At 43.9% G+C, this 6,511-nt stretch overlaps 1 non-coding gene across 1 annotated transcript; it reads left to right on the top strand.

Annotated features, from left to right (window-relative positions):
• Positions 1-6,438: 6,438 nt before the first annotated feature.
• On the top strand, positions 6,439-6,511 carry TRNAK-UUU. The gene has a single exon. It is a non-coding gene; the product is annotated as a tRNA-Lys (tRNA).

Raw genomic sequence — 6,511 nt, forward strand, 5'->3', positions numbered from 1 at the left:
AGTCTTATTATTTAATGTATGCCACATGTATCCTTCTACTAAAATAACCTTATTACAGAGCTTTGGAACAACAAGCCAGGACAAGCACACCCACTTTGATGAGTTTATTTAATACAACCTCTAGTTCAATAGCTTCCCACCATCCCCAGCCCTCTGGCTAGAAATCTGAGGTAGCCAGAAGGATCCCATGTACAATATGGGGAGTGGGTTAACTTTTTATGTCCTTGCTTCCAAAGACTGTTAGTATGCAATTTGGCCAATGCAGTTTTTTTTTTCTTTTACTTAAGAAAATACATAAGACTTTAGTATATTACATTTTTCTGATGTATTCAAACACTTTGTATTTTAAGTTGAACAAAACAAATATCTGCATTTCAATTCAAGCCTTCTGCTTTATTTCAAACCAGACCATCCCATGAAAATATTAAACACATTCTGGCCACTTGAGACAGACACCACAAGACAGAACATAGAACACAAAACATAATTTTTACTCTGCCAGTAAATCATGGTATGTTGTATGCTGTTTAGCTGGCATTAGTTTTCTTTGATTATCTGAAAGACAAAAACAGAGGTCTACCCCTTTTGGGCAGTCAATTATTGCTTAAAATATACAAATACCCTTGTTGATTTTAGGCAAAACAGGGGAATTACCCCATATTTTCTTGTATATGTTTTATAGGCAGCCCAGGTTTCAGTGGCTTTTACCTTATCAGTTAGATAATTTGCATTAATACAGATGCTTTCTGGCTTGCTTTTTACTTTTAACTCCTGCTTTTAAACACTGAAAGAAAACATCACCACTGATAGTGCCTTAGAGCCTAATAAATTTTCATTTACACAGCACTGTATACATTCTTTAGCTAATTCAACAAAATTGTTCATAGCCAAATGATTGCAATCTAATAATTTCTTTGCCTGAATTTATTTACAAACATTTAAAAAAAACACCAAGAACTTTTCTCTTTAGCATTTTTACAAAGTTCAACTACTACTCCTTCCAGCAACTACAGAGTTAACTCTTCACTCTCCTTCAAATCACTTGCTCTTTCCTTATATCACTTGCTTTGTCTTTCAACAGCCACTTACCAATTCAAATCGCCATTCCAAATATCCTCCTGAGTATTTGAAATCCCCATGCTTATACTCACTTACTTCTTCCTTCCACGAGACCCTGAAAAGTTTCCAACCTGTTCTCCAAGCTCTCTGTCTGTTGCCCGCCCGCCTGGGCCCGATCCTTTTTTTTTTTTTTTTTTTTTTTTTTTTGCACTGAACCGTTTCTTTCATGGGCTTCTGCCCCCACCCTTCTGGTTTTTTCCCAAAACATTTTATTCACAAGACGACCCGAGTCCTCCCTCGTGAGGCTTGCCACCTGGGCAAAATGCATGGCCCACTGGCGTTAACTATTTAATTGCCTCTTGTAGCAAACACACTGCTGTTACGGCATATGCTGAGCACGAATGGTTACATTTTAACAAGTCCCTGAAGGACTGGTACTTGCTTAGCCAGGGCTTCCTTTTCTCCAACTACTCTATTGCCCAGTCCTGCTACGACTGGGGGTAGATCCTTTCACCTGCCACCCTTCCTGGTCAACCAGGGTGGAGAGAGGAATGCTAAACCCGTCTCCAGTTCTCAGACTTACTGCAGCTGAGAATGGGCACATCTTTAATTATGCAATCCTCAACATATAACACCAACAGAACCAAATAAAACAAACATAAAACAACAAGGGTAAAACAAATAGATGGTGTAAATTCTACAGGGTTCCCCCATTCTCTATTGCTCACCAAACTGTGACAAATTTCTGTTACCAATTTATGCCTCATGTCAGGTGATCAAACTGACACTGCAGGACGTTGCAGGAGGATAGAGAAAATACACCATATAACCAAATTTTAAAGCTTCATTAAAATGATAAAACAACAATGGAGAGTGTTGGGAATGCTCCCACATCACTCAAGAAAGATATAAATGCCCCATACTTACACATATCCAGACTGGCCACGTCTGTATATAACATTCAGAAAAGGGGAATAGGTGGACGGGAGATTATCCTGTATATAGCTTGTTCAGAATTTCCAACATGCTTTCGCTCTTGGGAAGGCTGTTCTTTTACACCCTGGAATCTCCTGCGGTGTCTCTTTCAGAGATTCTAGTCCAGGTCAGCTACCTGTGGCTTCTCCAGTGTCACCAAGCCACACCAACACCGGCATCCGTCACAAAGTCAGACTGTTGGATCTCACCAAACAGTTAAGCTTTGCAAATGTAATCTCAGTTCTGTAACTTGTACTGCCTTTGGTTTGCTTGACCTTGAGCATAAAACAACTTTCTCTTTTTATCTCTGGGCGAAGCTGAGTTTTAAATTAACCCGTTTCTAGACAAATTGCTCACACTGTGTCAGAGGCTTTTCTTTGGTGATTAAAAGCTCCTCTGAGATATATGATCCTATCTAGATTAAAGGTACCTTTTAATGGGCATTGTTTAGATGGATCTTCACGCGTATAAAGATTCCAATTATCTAAATACCTGCAGGTTTTAGAACCATAATGTACGTACATATAATATGCTGGGGTACCCTTAGGGGGTGAGGTGGAATGTTTAGACTGTCCCTTACCCACACGGAAAAGAAGGAGGGGGGGAGAGAAGATGGGTTCACACGCTCCTAGACCCGGTTACAGTTTTGGCTTCCAGCATACCAATAGAACAAGAAACAAAAGTACCCCTACCAAAAAGAAAAGCCAGCCCTGGGGCTGCTCTAAGTCCCAGTAATTGTTCAGCACGGCCCACGGACTCGTGGAGTTAATGGAATTATTAATTAGCCGTGTCTGAACCTAGGTACCTTAACCAGAAAGCTTTTACCCACACACCTTCCTATTTGTGGGTTCCTTTACCATTAGGGGCCCAAGGTCCCAACCCGCACTCTTCGGGGGCGTTAATCCTCAAACCCAGGAGGTAACGCACTTACCACGCCCGGAGTGGCCACGTCTGGCAGGTGGACTCCCCTCTTCTGGTACTGTCTTGCCTCCGTGTCGTTTGAAGTTCTCTATGGAGGGGGCGTAGCCGTCCCGGCCGATTGCGGCGACCCGGAGCTCGAGCAAACCAATAGCTCAAGGTGGCCACTCTCCTGAGCCGTCCTCGGCCGCCGGTCAGCGCCCCCAACAGGGAGAGAAGTCCCATCTGGAGTCGCCATTTGTTAGCCAAAAGGGCTCGTTTCCCCCTGGAGCTTACCTAATTACACCAAGGAGGCACGGAGGATCAGAGAGACGAGTACCATTATCTTTATTGATCGGTCAGCTGAGCGGGTGCTCTCATCTTGGCTCGTGCCAAAGAGAGAGACACCTTACATGGCCAGATGGGCCTACCTTTATACCCCGAAACAAACAACTTAGCCTACGTTTGCCTACGTCATTTGGTTGACCTGTAGAACCTGTACATGCATCTGTTAGGGAATAATTGGATATGCAGGATACATATATCATTTTGTGGGGGCTACAAGATACATACAGCTGTTGAGGATACATTTGTCTTTCTGAAGGGGAAACAAGATACACCCGTCGACCCTTTGTGCTATATACTTTGGAAACATTCATGGGAACACAGCTGCATTTACTGGGGAGCCAAATAAAACTGATAAGCAAAATAGCTGACTTAGGTAGATACACGGCCTTCAGTCTAATAAGTTCTGTAAGCTTTCCAACACGGTTTGGGCAAGCATAGCATAACTTTGGTTCACTCAGGCCTAATACAAAAAGGCTTCATTAGCACTATGATTTTCCAACACCAGGAGCCAAATTCTGTTCACAGCCACACAGGGATTCCCAGAAGCTGTGGCCGTTTCCTGGAAAGGTTCCTTTCCTTAGCAATCAGGAGAGAGGCCACATCCACAGGAGCAGGCCTAGGACAGGCAGTCTCTGGCTGGCGGCAGGAAGTGCTGTGGGGCCAGGTGCTGAGAAAGCCCAGAGGGGGAGCAGCAGAGATGAGGGGAAGAGAGACAGAGAAGCAATGAGGACAGAGTACAAGTGTACAGGGGGCATCTGGTCTGGCTCTTGTGGGGAACTTCCCTGGTTTATACACGACCGTGGTGGAATTGGCCAGTGGAAGGATCTGAGTCCCCACCCCCTTACCCAGAGGCTGCCTGACCTCGAGGACTGTTAGGATACAGAGATTCAGGCCTGTCTGCAAAGGCCTGTACTTTAAGAATTTAGGTGTATTTTTATCACTTAGCTAGTTATAAAGGTATAAAAGAAAGAATAAAAAATCACTGTCTGTGTAATTGCCTTCTCTTTCTGTGACAGTCTGAGGCCTGGTTCTTTGGCTAAGCAGCAAAGGCAGCCATAAGGTGGGAAGTGTATGGTCACAACCTCACATTCCCAACTAGTCACACTGAAATAAGGTGCGATTGGGCTGTTAGGAACACAATCCTGTCCTGATATTCCTATCACCTCCAGAGAAAGGGAAACTTAGTTTGGTAGCATCCTGTCTGGCAAGAACTCACTTATCAATAGACACAGCTGGAAAACCCTTATTTCTGTATAGATGTAACTGTGAAATCCTCCCTTCTGTATTGTTTTGTATGTTTATTTGCATGGTCTCTGTCTGGTTCTGTGATTGTTTCTGTCTGCTGTATAATTCATTTTGTTGGGTGTAAACCAATGAAGGTGGTGGAATATAATTGGTTAAATAACCATGTTACAGTATATTAGGATTGGTTAGTTACATTTCAGTAAAATGATTGGTTAAGGAATAGCTAAGCAGAACTCAGGTTTTACTATATAGTCTGCAGTCAATCAGGAAGGCGGGGGGGGGGGGGGGAAATGGGACCAGGGACTGGGGATGGGGGAATTGGGATCACGTTTTGCTACAGGGGGAAATGGGAACAGGGGATGGGAACAGAAACAGGGACACAGACAAGGCTCTGTGGTGTCAGAGCTGAGAAGGGAACACTAAGGAAGGAAACTGGAATCATTGCTTGCTGGACGTTCACCCCAATAAACATCGAATTGTTTGCGCCTTTGGACTTCAGGTATTGTTGCTCTCTGTTCATGCGAGAAGGACCAGGGAAGTGAGAGGGTGAAGGAATAAGCCCTCTAACCCTGTCATTTCTTGCTCTAGGCTCCATTCACATCCCACTCCTGACACAATCACTGTCTTCTATCTGACGAAATAGCCTAATTTCAACCTCTCCTGTAACATTACACCACCAACTATTTAGCATTTGTATGAGAGAAGTTGGACGGAATTCAAACATCTTCAAATGGCAAAACTTTTCCCCCGGCCTGGTCAGTGAATCCTATGGTGAGAAACTTTCTGTGCATTTCAGTTTCTTGTATTGTTGGAGGGGGCTGAGGTGCTGAAAGGGAAATGTCCATCGAAAACTTGGACATCACTGTTGTCCAAAAAAAGGCAGGTGTTAAACACAATCGCTTCTCGTATTCCCGTGGAATCCGAGTCTAGCTGAAGAATTTCTGTCTATCCTAGAGAGAATCATTCCATTGTAAATACAAATGAAATGAGATCTTCAGGTCGAGTCAGCGCCTTTTAAAAATATTTACTGAGAAAAAAGTCATTCTTTGCCTTGTTGATAAGGACAAGAAGCCCTCTTTTCCTTTACATTTCAAATGTGAAATGAATGGAGATTTTCATTGAAAAACCTTCTGGTTTTTAGGGGAATTGAACCCAGGCCACCATGGCTGTTAAAGCAGCAGAACCTACTGCTTAAAGCACCAGGGAGGGCTGTTTTTTTCTGACAGCTAGTGTTGTTTTTCTCAGCCTCCTACTTCACCAATGTCAGACTCTGAATGCAGTTAAGCTCTGGAATAGGCTCCCAAAGGCGTCTGTGGTGTCTCTGTCCTCAGAGGTTTTTAAGAACAGGTTGAACAAACCTCTGTCGAGGATACTCTGCATATACTTGGTCCCATAGACAACCTGCTCTGGCTCTATCTGCTACCTTCATCGTGTTTGGATGTAAAGGTGGGAAATGATGGGGAAATTGGCCCCTCTTTCAAGTTTAAATGTTGTAACTTCTACATCTAGACCGGGGTGGCCAACCTGAGCCAACGTAACTGCCAAACGTGCACCTTTGTATGCAACTGCTGAGTCAGTTGTGAACCTTGCTACCATTATCATTATCCCTTTGAAAGAATGATGGAGATGGACACTTGGCTGTATATCCCAGTGTGCCCTGGACGTCTACAGGCTGCATTAGCCAATCCAACCATTCGGCACTTGCAGATGGGCACTTCTGTATTGTGCCTGAGTCTTGTACAGCTATGAAAGGCTGGTAGATGCCGATATTTTCCCGTCTTTTTAACCAGCACTAATACCCAGCCAGGCCAGGGCTGGGAAGAGAGAGAGAGCAGCAGGTTTCCCCTATTGTGGCCGTCTTGCTTTTTCTTATCTAGCTTCACCTCTGCACCAACTTGCACTTTTTGTATGTGAGCCTGGCTAGCTCAGTTGGCAAAGCATCAGACTTTTAATCTGAGGGGCCAGGGTTCAAGTCCCTGGTCAGGTG

The sequence above is a fragment of the Mauremys mutica genome, unplaced genomic scaffold (assembly GCF_020497125.1).
Source record: "Mauremys mutica isolate MM-2020 ecotype Southern unplaced genomic scaffold, ASM2049712v1 Super-Scaffold_100163, whole genome shotgun sequence".
NCBI lineage: Eukaryota > Metazoa > Chordata > Testudines > Geoemydidae > Mauremys > Mauremys mutica.